Source organism: Phyllobates terribilis, unplaced genomic scaffold, assembly GCF_046119375.1.
Source record: "Phyllobates terribilis strain yellow unplaced genomic scaffold, ASM4611937v1 Scaffold_629__1_contigs__length_933511, whole genome shotgun sequence".
Lineage (NCBI taxonomy): Eukaryota > Metazoa > Chordata > Amphibia > Anura > Dendrobatidae > Phyllobates > Phyllobates terribilis.
Genome location: NW_027363389.1, coordinates 778,408 through 793,787, shown reverse-complemented (window position 1 = coordinate 793,787; position 15,380 = coordinate 778,408). Strand labels below are relative to the sequence as shown.

General features: G+C 44.0%; 10 non-coding genes across 10 annotated transcripts; all 10 read left to right on the top strand.

Annotated features, from left to right (window-relative positions):
* Window positions 1–696: 696 nt before the first annotated feature.
* LOC141233923 (U2 spliceosomal RNA) lies at window positions 697–887 on the top strand. Its single transcript, XR_012299950.1, has one exon. It is a non-coding gene; the product is annotated as a U2 spliceosomal RNA (small nuclear RNA).
* A 1,115-nt stretch (window positions 888–2,002) lies between these two features.
* LOC141233921 (U2 spliceosomal RNA) lies at window positions 2,003–2,193 on the top strand. The gene has a single exon (XR_012299948.1). It is a non-coding gene; the product is annotated as a U2 spliceosomal RNA (small nuclear RNA).
* A 2,412-nt stretch (window positions 2,194–4,605) lies between these two features.
* LOC141234063 (U2 spliceosomal RNA) lies at window positions 4,606–4,792 on the top strand. Its single transcript, XR_012300083.1, has one exon. It is a non-coding gene; the product is annotated as a U2 spliceosomal RNA (small nuclear RNA).
* Window positions 4,793–5,907: 1,115 nt separating this feature from the next.
* Window positions 5,908–6,098, top strand: LOC141233990 (U2 spliceosomal RNA). Its single transcript, XR_012300014.1, has one exon. It is a non-coding gene; the product is annotated as a U2 spliceosomal RNA (small nuclear RNA).
* Window positions 6,099–8,510: 2,412 nt separating this feature from the next.
* Window positions 8,511–8,697, top strand: LOC141234060 (U2 spliceosomal RNA). The gene has a single exon (XR_012300081.1). It is a non-coding gene; the product is annotated as a U2 spliceosomal RNA (small nuclear RNA).
* A 1,115-nt stretch (window positions 8,698–9,812) lies between these two features.
* LOC141233989 (U2 spliceosomal RNA) lies at window positions 9,813–10,003 on the top strand. The gene has a single exon (XR_012300013.1). It is a non-coding gene; the product is annotated as a U2 spliceosomal RNA (small nuclear RNA).
* Window positions 10,004–11,118: 1,115 nt separating this feature from the next.
* On the top strand, window positions 11,119–11,309 carry LOC141233920 (U2 spliceosomal RNA). The gene has a single exon (XR_012299947.1). It is a non-coding gene; the product is annotated as a U2 spliceosomal RNA (small nuclear RNA).
* Window positions 11,310–12,424: 1,115 nt separating this feature from the next.
* Window positions 12,425–12,615, top strand: LOC141233919 (U2 spliceosomal RNA). Its single transcript, XR_012299946.1, has one exon. It is a non-coding gene; the product is annotated as a U2 spliceosomal RNA (small nuclear RNA).
* A 1,115-nt stretch (window positions 12,616–13,730) lies between these two features.
* On the top strand, window positions 13,731–13,921 carry LOC141233918 (U2 spliceosomal RNA). The gene has a single exon (XR_012299945.1). It is a non-coding gene; the product is annotated as a U2 spliceosomal RNA (small nuclear RNA).
* Window positions 13,922–15,036: 1,115 nt separating this feature from the next.
* Window positions 15,037–15,227, top strand: LOC141233917 (U2 spliceosomal RNA). Its single transcript, XR_012299944.1, has one exon. It is a non-coding gene; the product is annotated as a U2 spliceosomal RNA (small nuclear RNA).
* The last annotated feature ends 153 nt before the right edge of the window (window positions 15,228–15,380 follow it).

Below are 15,380 nucleotides of genomic sequence, written 5' to 3'. Positions count from 1 at the left end.
GGTATGTGCGCTGGTTACTCTGCTGCGCTTAAAATTTCTTTTTTGGTTTGCTACAATGCCTTTTCTGAAACGTTGTCTCCTTCTGCTGGAACACTGACTTCTTTCATTTAATGCCTGCAGACTATAAAAGAGAACCCAACCCAAAAAGTTTGGTTGATTAGTCTGTGGCATTCTGTTAAACTGTTGCTTATGGCGGTCTCTGTGAGCTTCTCAGCGACATTCAGCCAGCCAGGTATCCTGCCTGCAGTAGATGGAATGTGGCAATGGAACGCTGGCTGCGCGTGTCATAATAGGCTCTGAGCCTTTATATACCTGTGCACAGCAGCAGCCACCTTCAGTCTGCTGCTGGACAGCCAGCAGCAGCAGCAGCAGGAGAGGTATGTAATCAGGAGCCCTCCTGCTAAGGGTAGACAGCTGCTCGTTCCACCCCACCCCCCGCCTTAATTGGTTCTCCTCCCTTCCAACGGTGTTGAGGCGGGTGGGAACAGCAGGGGGTGAAGGTGCTGTGTTTAAAGAGGTGGAGTTATGCAGATCTAAAACGCGTGGATTGCAGCAGCAGCAAGCCGAAAAGTGCAGGCATGTAAGGGATCTAGAGGTTGACAACATGTCTTCTTAACGGGAGTCCAGGAGCTCATCTCCACAAATTGACTTTTCAGGATCCTTGGGTGGCTCCGTAGTTTGAAACCAATTCTGGTTATCGCTTCTCGGCCTTTTGGCTAAGATCAAGTGTAGTATCTGTTCTTATCAGTTTAATATCTGATACGTCCCCTATCTGGGGACCATATATTAAATGGATTTTTAGAACAGGGAGATGGAAAAAGAGCTTGCTCTGTCCACTCCACGCATTGACCTGGTATTGCAGTATCTCCAGGACCGGTGCACCCCTTCTTTAATGCAGTTTCTAAAATCAGAAAGAATTGAATTCAATGTTTTTTGTTCATTTTGCTTGTTTGTCGGATTTTGGGATGGACTCTTTGGCTTTGCTTTTCTTCTCCTCATTGGATTTTTCATGTTCAAAGTTGCAGAAGCCAGATTACAAGCTCATTTTGGTTCAACTTCAGCAACTGTGCATTGCATTGCCATGTAATGTGATGCAATGCTATCTTTCTAGCTCTCCCTTTTTACTTCCTTTTGGATAAACAGACATATTAGGCAAGCATTTTGGAGCTTTCACCTAAATAACTACAGGTGGTGAGATAAGCTGCACAATATAATTGACCTTTCAGTATATTGTTGCACACACACCATCTATTTAGCAAATGCCCTTGTTATCAACAGCAGCCTTTTAAACTCACCTGAGCTAACAGGTATGTGCGCTGGTTACTCTGCTGCGCTTAAAATTTCTTTTTTGGTTTGCTACAATGCCTTTTCTGAAACGTTGTCTCCTTCTGCTGGAACACTGACTTCTTTCATTTAATGCCTGCAGACTATAAAAGAGAACCCAACCCAAAAAGTTTGGTTGATTAGTCTGTGGCATTCTGTTAAACTGTTGCTTATGGCGGTCTCTGTGAGCTTCTCAGCGACATTCAGCCAGCCAGGTATCCTGCCTGCAGTAGATGGAATGTGGCAATGGAACGCTGGCTGCGCGTGTCATAATAGGCTCTGAGCCTTTATATACCTGTGCACAGCAGCAGCCACCTTCAGTCTGCTGCTGGACAGCCAGCAGCAGCAGCAGCAGGAGAGGTATGTAATCAGGAGCCCTCCTGCTAAGGGTAGACAGCTGCTCGTTCCACCCCACCCCCCGCCTTAATTGGTTCTCCTCCCTTCCAACGGTGTTGAGGCGGGTGGGAACAGCAGGGGGTGAAGGTGCTGTGTTTAAAGAGGTGGAGTTATGCAGATCTAAAACGCGTGGATTGCAGCAGCAGCAAGCCGAAAAGTGCAGGCATGTAAGGGATCTAGAGGTTGACAACATGTCTTCTTAACGGGAGTCCAGGAGCTCATCTCCACAAATGGACTTTTCAGGATCCTTGGGTGGCTCCGTAGTTTGAAACCAATTCTGGTTATCGCTTCTCGGCCTTTTGGCTAAGATCAAGTGTAGTATCTGTTCTTATCAGTTTAATATCTGATACGTCCCCTATCTGGGGACCATATATTAAATGGATTTTTAGAACAGGGAGATGGAAAAAGAGCTTGCTCTGTCCACTCCACGCATTGACCTGGTATTGCAGTATCTCCAGGACCGGTGCACCCCTTCTTTAATGCAGTTTCTAAAATCAGAAAGAATTGAATTCAATGTTTTTTGTTCATTTTGCTTGTTTGTCGGATTTTGGGATGGACTCTTTGGCTTTGCTTTTCTTCTCCTCATTGGATTTTTCATGTTCAAAGTTGCAGAAGCCAGATTACAAGCTCATTTTGGTTCAACTTCAGCAACTGTGCATTGCATTGCCATGTAATGTGATGCAATGCTATCTTTCTAGCTCTCCCTTTTTACTTCCTTTTGGATAAACAGACATATTAGGCAAGCATTTTGGAGCTTTCACCTAAATAACTACAGGTGGTGAGATAAGCTGCACAATATAATTGACCTTTCAGTATATTGTTGCACACACACCATCTATTTAGCAAATGCCCTTGTTATCAACAGCAGCCTTTTAAACTCACCTGAGCTAACAGGTATGTGCGCTGGTTACTCTGCTGCGCTTAAAATTTCTTTTTTGGTTTGCTATAATGCCTTTTCTGAAACGTTGTCTCCTTCTGCTGGAACACTGACTTCTTTCATTTAATGCCTGCAGACTATAAAAGAGAACCCAACCCAAAAAGTTTGGTTGATTAGTCTGTGGCATTCTGTTAAACTGTTGCTTATGGCGGTCTCTGTGAGCTTCTCAGCGACATTCAGCCAGCCAGGTATCCTGCCTGCAGTAGATGGAATGTGGCAATGGAACGCTGGCTGCGCGTGTCATAATAGGCTCTGAGCCTTTATATACCTGTGCACAGCAGCAGCCACCTTCAGTCTGCTGCTGGACAGCCAGCAGCAGCAGCAGCAGGAGAGGTATGTAATCAGGAGCCCTCCTGCTAAGGGTAGACAGCTGCTCGTTCCACCCCACCCCCCGCCTTAATTGGTTCTCCTCCCTTCCAACGGTGTTGAGGCGGGTGGGAACAGCAGGGGGTGAAGGTGCTGTGTTTAAAGAGGTGGAGTTATGCAGATCTAAAACGCGTGGATTGCAGCAGCAGCAAGCCGAAAAGTGCAGGCATGTAAGGGATCTAGAGGTTGACAATATGTCTTCTTAACGGGAGTCCAGGAGCTCATCTCCACAAATGGACTTTTCAGGATCCTTGGGTGGCTCCGTAGTTTGAAACCAATTCTGGTTATCGCTTCTCGGCCTTTTGGCTAAGATCAGGTGCAGTGATCTACCAGTTGCTGCCTTGGCCTTGGCTAGGAGGTGCCCAGGGTACCCGGCTCCTTGGCCTGGGGGGATCGCTTTGTCTAACGGCAGGGCTTCACCCTCCTGCTGCTATTGGGGAGTCGGATTAGTCCCTGGGCAACGAGAGGCGATCATCGTGTCACCACACATAGCTGTGGGGGGCAGTTCTTTTGGAGGAAGAAGATGGAGTTGACGAGGAAGAGGAACTGTTTACGGTTCTATGTGAAGACGGAGTTAGAGGATTTTTCGTTGGAGGAGAATCAGATCTTGGATATTCTGTTCAAGTATGGGACGATCATTGAAGAGGACATTTTTTGTATGCAAGAAATCAAGTTTAAAAAGGTATTTGACGTAACACTGAAGTCTGAAGAAAAGTGTATTTGTCTTCTCAAGAATTGGGAAGGAAAAGAAATTGGAGTTAATGCTCTTTTTGCTGGAAGGCCGAAAAAGGTGGTTATCTGTATGGATGACCCCTTTGTAGAGATGGAGGAAGTGATGGAGTTTTTGAAGCCATGGAGTATTTTGGTAAAATTCCAGAAGGACTACTTAAATAAAGTGGGAGTCTGGAATGGGAAGAGAAGTTTCCTAGTTTGGGAAAATGGACAAAATGAACTAAGTTTAGGAAGGATTGTTATAAATGGTAAATGTGGATTCAGTTATGTGGAAAATGGTAAAAGAAGAATTGATAATGGGAAACCTGGATTTTGTTATGAGGAAGGTGGGAAAAAAGAGGAGAAAGGGAAAAAGATATTTGAAGAATCGTTTGAAGATTGTAAAGAGAAAGAAGACAAAGATATACAAGTAGTTGAAAATAAGAAGGAGTTTGTGGGAGAGAAGCAGGAATTCTCAGGAGTTGGGGAATCTATGTTTTGCAGACTGGAGAGAGTACCTAGAAGTAAAGACGTTAAGGAAAAAAGGAAGGTGGATGATAAGGGAAAAGAGAAAGTAATGCAGGATTGTGTTGATACCAGTGCTGAAGCTGAAGAAGATGAAAAGATTTTGCTGCAAGGTTTTGACTGGAAATTGTTGGACATGTCATGGAGGAAGAAGAAACGTGGAAGAAGAAAAATGTTGAGTTGATGTTTTTGTTGGAAGTTTTTTGTTGTTGATGTAAGGATATGTTATGTTATGTTTTATTTATTAATTATCATTAAATTTTCTTAAAAAAAACAAAAAGTTGAATTCGGATGATGAAGGCGTAGGCGACATTTTTTTGGTTATCCATGCAAATGGAATTTAATTTATGTCGCGTCTTCTGACGCATTCAATTAAAAAAATCTGTTCTTATCAGTTTAATATCTGATACGTCCCCTATCTGGGGACCATATATTAAATGGATTTTTAGAACAGGGAGATGGAAAAAGAGCTTGCTCTGTCCACTCCACGCATTGACCTGGTATTGCAGTATCTCCAGGACCGGTGCACCCCTTCTTTAATGCAGTTTCTAAAATCAGAAAGAATTGAATTCAATGTTTTTTGTTCATTTTGCTTGTTTGTCGGATTTTGGGATGGACTCTTTGGCTTTGCTTTTCTTCTCCTCATTGGATTTTTCATGTTCAAAGTTGCAGAAGCCAGATTACAAGCTCATTTTGGTTCAACTTCAGCAACTGTGCATTGCATTGCCATGTAATGTGATGCAATGCTATCTTTCTAGCTCTCCCTTTTTACTTCCTTTTGGATAAACAGACATATTAGGCAAGCATTTTGGAGCTTTCACCTAAATAACTACAGGTGGTGAGATAAGCTGCACAATATAATTGACCTTTCAGTATATTGTTGCACACACACCATCTATTTAGCAAATGCCCTTGTTATCAACAGCAGCCTTTTAAACTCACCTGAGCTAACAGGTATGTGCGCTGGTTACTCTGATGCGCTTAAAATTTCTTTTTTGGTTTGCTACAATGCCTTTTCTGAAACGTTGTCTCCTTCTGCTGGAACACTGACTTCTTTCATTTAATGCCTGCAGACTATAAAAGAGAACCCAACCCAAAAAGTTTGGTTGATTAGTCTGTGGCATTCTGTTAAACTGTTGCTTATGGCGGTCTCTGTGAGCTTCTCAGCGACATTCAGCCAGTCAGGTATCCTGCCTGCAGTAGATGGAATGTGGAAATGGAACGCTGGCTGCGCGTGTCATAATAGGCTCTGAGCCTTTATATACCTGTGCACAGCAGCAGCCACCTTCAGTCTGCTGCTGGACAGCCAGCAGCAGCAGCAACAGGAGAGGTATGTAATCAGGAGCCCTCCTGCTAAGGGTAGACAGCTGCTCGTTCCACCCCACCCCCCGCCTTAATTGGTTCTCCTCCCTTCCAACGGTGTTGAGGCGGGTGGGAACAGCAGGGGGTGAAGGTGCTGTGTTTAAAGAGGTGGAGTTATGCAGATCTAAAACGCGTGGATTGCAGCAGCAGCAAGCCGAAAAGTGCAGGCATGTAAGGGATCTAGAGGTTGACAACATGTCTTCTTAACGGGAGTCCAGGAGCTCATCTCCACAAATGGACTTTTCAGGATCCTTGGGTGGCTCCGTAGTTTGAAACCAATTCTGGTTATCGCTTCTCGGCCTTTTGGCTAAGATCAAGTGTAGTATCTGTTCTTATCAGTTTAATATCTGATACGTCCCCTATCTGGGGACCATATATTAAATGGATTTTTAGAACAGGGAGATGGAAAAAGAGCTTGCTCTGTCCACTCCATGCATTGACCTGGTATTGCAGTATCTCCAGGACCGGTGCACCCCTTCTTTAATGCAGTTTCTAAAATCAGAAAGAATTGAATTCAATGTTTTTTGTTCATTTTGCTTGTTTGTCGGATTTTGGGATGGACTCTTTGGCTTTGCTTTTCTTCTCCTCATTGGATTTTTCATGTTCAAAGTTGCAGAAGCCAGATTACAAGCTCATTTTGGTTCAACTTCAGCAACTGTGCATTGCATTGCCATGTAATGTGATGCAATGCTATCTTTCTAGCTCTCCCTTTTTACTTCCTTTTGGATAAACAGACATATTAGGCAAGCATTTTGGAGCTTTCACCTAAATAACTACAGGTGGTGAGATAAGCTGCACAATATAATTGACCTTTCAGTATATTGTTGCACACACACCATCTATTTAGCAAATGCCCTTGTTATCAACAGCAGCCTTTTAAACTCACCTGAGCTAACAGGTATGTGCGCTGGTTACTCTGCTGCGCTTAAAATTTCTTTTTTGGTTTGCTACAATGCCTTTTCTGAAACGTTGTCTCCTTCTGCTGGAACACTGACTTCTTTCATTTAATGCCTGCAGACTATAAAAGAGAACCCAACCCAAAAAGTTTGGTTGATTAGTCTGTGGCATTCTGTTAAACTGTTGCTTATGGCGGTCTCTGTGAGCTTCTCAGCGACATTCAGCCAGCCAGGTATCCTGCCTGCAGTAGATGGAATGTGGCAATGGAACGCTGGCTGCGCGTGTCATAATAGGCTCTGAGCCTTTATATACCTGTGCACAGCAGCAGCCACCTTCAGTCTGCTGCTGGACAGCCAGCAGCAGCAGCAGCAGGAGAGGTATGTAATCAGGAGCCCTCCTGCTAAGGGTAGACAGCTGCTCGTTCCACCCCACCCCCCGCCTTAATTGGTTCTCCTCCCTACCAACGGTGTTGAGGCGGGTGGGAACAGCAGGGGGTGAAGGTGCTGTGTTTAAAGAGGTGGAGTTATGCAGATCTAAAACGCGTGGATTGCAGCAGCAGCAAGCCGAAAAGTGCAGGCATGTAAGGGATCTAGAGGTTGACAATATGTCTTCTTAACGGGAGTCCAGGAGCTCATCTCCACAAATGGACTTTTCAGGATCCTTGGGTGGCTCCGTAGTTTGAAACCAATTCTGGTTATCGCTTCTCGGCCTTTTGGCTAAGATCAGGTGCAGTGATCTACCAGTTGCTGCCTTGGCCTTGGCTAGGAGGTGCCCAGGGTACCCGGCTCCTTGGCCTGGGGGGATCGCTTTGTCTAACGGCAGGGCTTCACCCTCCTGCTGCTATTGGGGAGTCGGATTAGTCCCTGGGCAACGAGAGGCGATCATCGTGTCACCACACATAGCTGTGGGGGGCAGTTCTTTTGGAGGAAGAAGATGGAGTTGACGAGGAAGAGGAACTGTTTACGGTTCTATGTGAAGACGGAGTTAGAGGATTTTTCGTTGGAGGAGAATCAGATCTTGGATATTCTGTTCAAGTATGGGACGATCATTGAAGAGGACATTTTTTGTATGCAAGAAATCAAGTTTAAAAAGGTATTTGACGTAACACTGAAGTCTGAAGAAAAGTGTATTTGTCTTCTCAAGAATTGGGAAGGAAAAGAAATTGGAGTTAATGCTCTTTTTGCTGGAAGGCCGAAAAAGGTGGTTATCTGTATGGATGACCCCTTTGTAGAGATGGAGGAAGTGATGGAGTTTTTGAAGCCATGGAGTATTTTGGTAAAATTCCAGAAGGACTACTTAAATAAAGTGGGAGTCTGGAATGGGAAGAGAAGTTTCCTAGTTTGGGAAAATGGACAAAATGAACTAAGTTTAGGAAGGATTGTTATAAATGGTAAATGTGGATTCAGTTATGTGGAAAATGGTAAAAGAAGAATTGATAATGGGAAACCTGGATTTTGTTATGAGGAAGGTGGGAAAAAAGAGGAGAAAGGGAAAAAGATATTTGAAGAATCGTTTGAAGATTGTAAAGAGAAAGAAGACAAAGATATACAAGTAGTTGAAAATAAGAAGGAGTTTGTGGGAGAGAAGCAGGAATTCTCAGGAGTTGGGGAATCTATGTTTTGCAGACTGGAGAGAGTACCTAGAAGTAAAGACGTTAAGGAAAAAAGGAAGGTGGATGATAAGGGAAAAGAGAAAGTAATGCAGGATTGTGTTGATACCAGTGCTGAAGCTGAAGAAGATGAAAAGATTTTGCTGCAAGGTTTTGACTGGAAATTGTTGGACATGTCATGGAGGAAGAAGAAACGTGGAAGAAGAAAAATGTTGAGTTGATGTTTTTGTTGGAAGTTTTTTGTTGTTGATGTAAGGATATGTTATGTTATGTTTTATTTATTAATTATCATTAAATTTTCTTAAAAAAAACAAAAAGTTGAATTCGGATGATGAAGGCGTAGGCGACATTTTTTTGGTTATCCATGCAAATGGAATTTAATTTATGTCGCGTCTTCTGACGCATTCAATTAAAAAAATCTGTTCTTATCAGTTTAATATCTGATACGTCCCCTATCTGGGGACCATATATTAAATGGATTTTTAGAACAGGGAGATGGAAAAAGAGCTTGCTCTGTCCACTCCACGCATTGACCTGGTATTGCAGTATCTCCAGGACCGGTGCACCCCTTCTTTAATGCAGTTTCTAAAATCAGAAAGAATTGAATTCAATGTTTTTTGTTCATTTTGCTTGTTTGTCGGATTTTGGGATGGACTCTTTGGCTTTGCTTTTCTTCTCCTCATTGGATTTTTCATGTTCAAAGTTGCAGAAGCCAGATTACAAGCTCATTTTGGTTCAACTTCAGCAACTGTGCATTGCATTGCCATGTAATGTGATGCAATGCTATCTTTCTAGCTCTCCCTTTTTACTTCCTTTTGGATAAACAGACATATTAGGCAAGCATTTTGGAGCTTTCACCTAAATAACTACAGGTGGTGAGATAAGCTGCACAATATAATTGACCTTTCAGTATATTGTTGCACACACACCATCTATTTAGCAAATGCCCTTGTTATCAACAGCAGCCTTTTAAACTCACCTGAGCTAACAGGTATGTGCGCTGGTTACTCTGATGCGCTTAAAATTTCTTTTTTGGTTTGCTACAATGCCTTTTCTGAAACGTTGTCTCCTTCTGCTGGAACACTGACTTCTTTCATTTAATGCCTGCAGACTATAAAAGAGAACCCAACCCAAAAAGTTTGGTTGATTAGTCTGTGGCATTCTGTTAAACTGTTGCTTATGGCGGTCTCTGTGAGCTTCTCAGCGACATTCAGCCAGTCAGGTATCCTGCCTGCAGTAGATGGAATGTGGCAATGGAACGCTGGCTGCGCGTGTCATAATAGGCTCTGAGCCTTTATATACCTGTGCACAGCAGCAGGCACCTTCAGTCTGCTGCTGGACAGCCAGCAGCAGCAGCAACAGGAGAGGTATGTAATCAGGAGCCCTCCTGCTAAGGGTAGACAGCTGCTCGTTCCACCCCACCCCCCGCCTTAATTGGCTCTCCTCCCTTCCAACGGTGTTGAGGCGGGTGGGAACAGCAGGGGGTGAAGGTGCTGTGTTTAAAGAGGTGGAGTTATGCAGATCTAAAACGCGTGGATTGCAGCAGCAGCAAGCCGAAAAGTGCAGGCATGTAAGGGATCTAGAGGTTGACAACATGTCTTCTTAACGGGAGTCCAGGAGCTCATCTCCACAAATGGACTTTTCAGGATCCTTGGGTGGCTCCGTAGTTTGAAACCAATTCTGGTTATCGCTTCTCGGCCTTTTGGCTAAGATCAAGTGTAGTATCTGTTCTTATCAGTTTAATATCTGATACGTCCCCTATCTGGGGACCATATATTAAATGGATTTTTAGAACAGGGAGATGGAAAAAGAGCTTGCTCTGTCCACTCCATGCATTGACCTGGTATTGCAGTATCTCCAGGACCGGTGCACCCCTTCTTTAATGCAGTTTCTAAAATCAGAAAGAATTGAATTCAATGTTTTTTGTTCATTTTGCTTGTTTGTCGGATTTTGGGATGGACTCTTTGGCTTTGCTTTTCTTCTCCTCATTGGATTTTTCATGTTCAAAGTTGCAGAAGCCAGATTACAAGCTCATTTTGGTTCAACTTCAGCAACTGTGCATTGCATTGCCATGTAATGTGATGCAATGCTATCTTTCTAGCTCTCCCTTTTTACTTCCTTTTGGATAAACAGACATATTAGGCAAGCATTTTGGAGCTTTCACCTAAATAACTACAGGTGGTGAGATAAGCTGCACAATATAATTGACCTTTCAGTATATTGTTGCACACACACCATCTATTTAGCAAATGCCCTTGTTATCAACAGCAGCCTTTTAAACTCACCTGAGCTAACAGGTATGTGCGCTGGTTACTCTGCTGCGCTTAAAATTTCTTTTTTGGTTTGCTACAATGCCTTTTCTGAAACGTTGTCTCCTTCTGCTGGAACACTGACTTCTTTCATTTAATGCCTGCAGACTATAAAAGAGAACCCAACCCAAAAAGTTTGGTTGATTAGTCTGTGGCATTCTGTTAAACTGTTGCTTATGGCGGTCTCTGTGAGCTTCTCAGCGACATTCAGCCAGCCAGGTATCCTGCCTGCAGTAGATGGAATGTGGCAATGGAACGCTGGCTGCGCGTGTCATAATAGGCTCTGAGCCTTTATATACCTGTGCACAGCAGCAGCCACCTTCAGTCTGCTGCTGGACAGCCAGCAGCAGCAGCAGCAGGAGAGGTATGTAATCAGGAGCCCTCCTGCTAAGGGTAGACAGCTGCTCGTTCCACCCCACCCCCCACCTTAATTGGTTCTCCTCCCTTCCAACGGTGTTGAGGCGGGTGGGAACAGCAGGGGGTGAAGGTGCTGTGTTTAAAGAGGTGGAGTTATGCAGATCTAAAACGCGTGGATTGCAGCAGCAGCAAGCCGAAAAGTGCAGGCATGTAAGGGATCTAGAGGTTGACAACATGTCTTCTTAACGGGAGTCCAGGAGCTCATCTCCACAAATGGACTTTTCAGGATCCTTGGGTGGCTCCGTAGTTTGAAACCAATTCTGGTTATCGCTTCTCGGCCTTTTGGCTAAGATCAAGTGTAGTATCTGTTCTTATCAGTTTAATATCTGATACGTCCCCTATCTGGGGACCATATATTAAATGGATTTTTAGAACAGGGAGATGGAAAAAGAGCTTGCTCTGTCCACTCCACGCATTGACCTGGTATTGCAGTATCTCCAGGACCGGTGCACCCCTTCTTTAATGCAGTTTCTAAAATCAGAAAGAATTGAATTCAATGTTTTTTGTTCATTTTGCTTGTTTGTCGGATTTTGGGATGGACTCTTTGGCTTTGCTTTTCTTCTCCTCATTGGATTTTTCATGTTCAAAGTTGCAGAAGCCAGATTACAAGCTCATTTTGGTTCAACTTCAGCAACTGTGCATTGCATTGCCATGTAATGTGATGCAATGCTATCTTTCTAGCTCTCCCTTTTTACTTCCTTTTGGATAAACAGACATATTAGGCAAGCATTTTGGAGCTTTCACCTAAATAACTACAGGTGGTGAGATAAGCTGCACAATATAATTGACCTTTCAGTATATTGTTGCACACACACTATCTATTTAGCAAATGCCCTTGTTATCAACAGCAGCCTTTTAAACTCACCTGAGCTAACAGGTATGTGCGCTGGTTACTCTGCTGCGCTTAAAATTTCTTTTTTGGTTTGCTACAATGCCTTTTCTGAAACGTTGTCTCCTTCTGCTGGAACACTGACTTCTTTCATTTAATGCCTGCAGACTATAAAAGAGAACCCAACCCAAAAAGTTTGGTTGATTAGTCTGTGGCATTCTGTTAAACTGTTGCTTATGGCGGTCTCTGTGAGCTTCTCAGCGACATTCAGCCAGCCAGGTATCCTGCCTGCAGTAGATGGAATGTGGCAATGGAACGCTGGCTGCGCGTGTCATAATAGGCTCTGAGCCTTTATATACCTGTGCACAGCAGCAGGCACCTTCAGTCTGCTGCTGGACAGCCAGCAGCAGCAGCAGCAGGAGAGGTATGTAATCAGGAGCCCTCCTGCTAAGGGTAGACAGCTGCTCGTTCCACCCCACCCCCCGCCTTAATTGGTTCTCCTCCCTTCCAACGGTGTTGAGGCGGGTGGGAACAGCAGGGGGTGAAGGTGCTGTGTTTAAAGAGGTGGAGTTATGCAGATCTAAAACGCGTGGATTGCAGCAGCAGCAAGCCGAAAAGTGCAGGCATGTAAGGGATCTAGAGGTTGACAACATGTCTTCTTAACGGGAGTCCAGGAGCTCATCTCCACAAATGGACTTTTCAGGATCCTTGGGTGGCTCCGTAGTTTGAAACCAATTCTGGTTATCGCTTCTCGGCCTTTTGGCTAAGATCAAGTGTAGTATCTGTTCTTATCAGTTTAATATCTGATACGTCCCCTATCTGGGGACCATATATTAAATGGATTTTTAGAACAGGGAGATGGAAAAAGAGCTTGCTCTGTCCACTCCACGCATTGACCTGGTATTGCAGTATCTCCAGGACCGGTGCACCCCTTCTTTAATGCAGTTTCTAAAATCAGAAAGAATTGAATTCAATGTTTTTTGTTCATTTTGCTTGTTTGTCGGATTTTGGGATGGACTCTTTGGCTTTGCTTTTCTTCTCCTCATTGGATTTTTCATGTTCAAAGTTGCAGAAGCCAGATTACAAGCTCATTTTGGTTCAACTTCAGCAACTGTGCATTGCATTGCCATGTAATGTGATGCAATGCTATCTTTCTAGCTCTCCCTTTTTACTTCCTTTTGGATAAACAGACATATTAGGCAAGCATTTTGGAGCTTTCACCTAAATAACTACAGGTGGTGAGATAAGCTGCACAATATAATTGACCTTTCAGTATATTTTTGCACACACACCATCTATTTAGCAAATGCCCTTGTTATCAACAGCAGCCTTTTAAACTCACCTGAGCTAACAGGTATGTGCGCTGGTTACTCTGCTGCGCTTAAAATTTCTTTTTTGGTTTGCTACAATGCCTTTTCTGAAACGTTGTCTCCTTCTGCTGGAACACTGACTTCTTTCATTTAATGCCTGCAGACTATAAAAGAGAACCCAACCCAAAAAGTTTGGTTGATTAGTCTGTGGCATTCTGTTAAACTGTTGCTTATGGCGGTCTCTGTGAGCTTCTCAGCGACATTCAGCCAGCCAGGTATCCTGCCTGCAGTAGATGGAATGTGGCAATGGAACGCTGGCTGCGCGTGTCATAATAGGCTCTGAGCCTTTATATACCTGTGCACAGCAGCAGCCACCTTCAGTCTGCTGCTGGACAGCCAGCAGCAGCAGCAGCAGGAGAGGTATGTAATCAGGAGCCCTCCTGCTAAGGGTAGACAGCTGCTCGTTCCACCCCACCCCCCGCCTTAATTGGTTCTCCTCCCTTCCAACGGTGTTGAGGCGGGTGGGAACAGCAGGGGGTGAAGGTGCTGTGTTTAAAGAGGTAGAGTTATGCAGATCTAAAACGCGTGGATTGCAGCAGCAGCAAGCCGAAAAGTGCAGGCATGTAAGGGATCTAGAGGTTGACAACATGTCTTCTTAACGGGAGTCCAGGAGCTCATCTCCACAAATGGACTTTTCAGGATCCTTGGGTGGCTCCGTAGTTTGAAACCAATTCTGGTTATCGCTTCTCGGCCTTTTGGCTAAGATCAAGTGTAGTATCTGTTCTTATCAGTTTAATATCTGATACGTCCCCTATCTGGGGACCATATATTAAATGGATTTTTAGAACAGGGAGATGGAAAAAGAGCTTGCTCTGTCCACTCCACGCATTGACCTGGTATTGCAGTATCTCCAGGACCGGTGCACCCCTTCTTTAATGCAGTTTCTAAAATCAGAAAGAATTGAATTCAATGTTTTTTGTTCATTTTGCTTGTTTGTCGGATTTTGGGATGGACTCTTTGGCTTTGCTTTTCTTCTCCTCATTGGATTTTTCATGTTCAAAGTTGCAGAAGCCAGATTACAAGCTCATTTTGGTTCAACTTCAGCAACTGTGCATTGCATTGCCATGTAATGTGATGCAATGCTATCTTTCTAGCTCTCCCTTTTTACTTCCTTTTGGATAATCAGACATATTAGGCAAGCATTTTGGAGCTTTCACCTAAATAACTACAGGTGGTGAGATAAGCTGCACAATATAATTGACCTTTCAGTATATTGTTGCACACACACCATCTATTTAGCAAATGCCCTTGTTATCAACAGCAGCCTTTTAAACTCACCTGAGCTAACAGGTATGTGCGCTGGTTACTCTGCTGCGCTTAAAATTTCTTTTTTGGTTTGCTACAATGCCTTTTCTGAAACGTTGTCTCCTTCTGCTGGAACACTGACTTCTTTCATTTAATGCCTGCAGACTATAAAAGAGAACCCAACCCAAAAAGTTTGGTTGATTAGTCTGTGGCATTCTGTTAAACTGTTGCTTATGGCGGTCTCTGTGAGCTTCTCAGCGACATTCAGCCAGCCAGGTATCCTGCCTGCAGTAGATGGAATGTGGCAATGGAACGCTGGCTGCGCGTGTCATAATAGGCTCTGAGCCTTTATATACCTGTGCACAGCAGCAGCCACCTTCAGTCTGCTGCTGGACAGCCAGCAGCAGCAGCAGCAGGAGAGGTATGTAATCAGGAGCCCTCCTGCTAAGGGTAGACAGCTGCTCGTTCCACCCCACCCCCCGCCTTAATTGGTTCTCCTCCCTTCCAACGGTGTTGAGGCGGGTGGGAACAGCAGGGGGTGAAGGTGCTGTGTTTAAAGAGGTGGAGTTATGCAGATCTAAAACGCGTGGATTGCAGCAGCAGCAAGCCGAAAAGTGCAGGCATGTAAGGGATCTAGAGGTTGACAACATGTCTTCTTAACGGGAGTCCAGGAGCTCATCTCCACAAATGGACTTTTCAGGATCCTTGGGTGGCTCCGTAGTTTGAAACCAATTCTGGTTATCGCTTCTCGGCCTTTTGGCTAAGATCAAGTGTAGTATCTGTTCTTATCAGTTTAATATCTGATACGTCCCCTATCTGGGGACCATATATTAAATGGATTTTTAGAACAGGGAGATGGAAAAAGAGCTTGCTCTGTCCACTCCACGCATTGACCTGGTATTGCAGTATCTCCAGGACCGGTGCACCCCTTCTTTAATGCAGTTTCTAAAATCAGAAAGAATTGAATTCAATGTTTTTTGTTCATTTTGCTTCTTTGTCGGATTTTGGGATGGACTCTTTGGCTTTGCTTTTCTTCTCCTCATTGGATTTTTCATGTTCAAAGTTGCAGAAGCCAGATTACAAG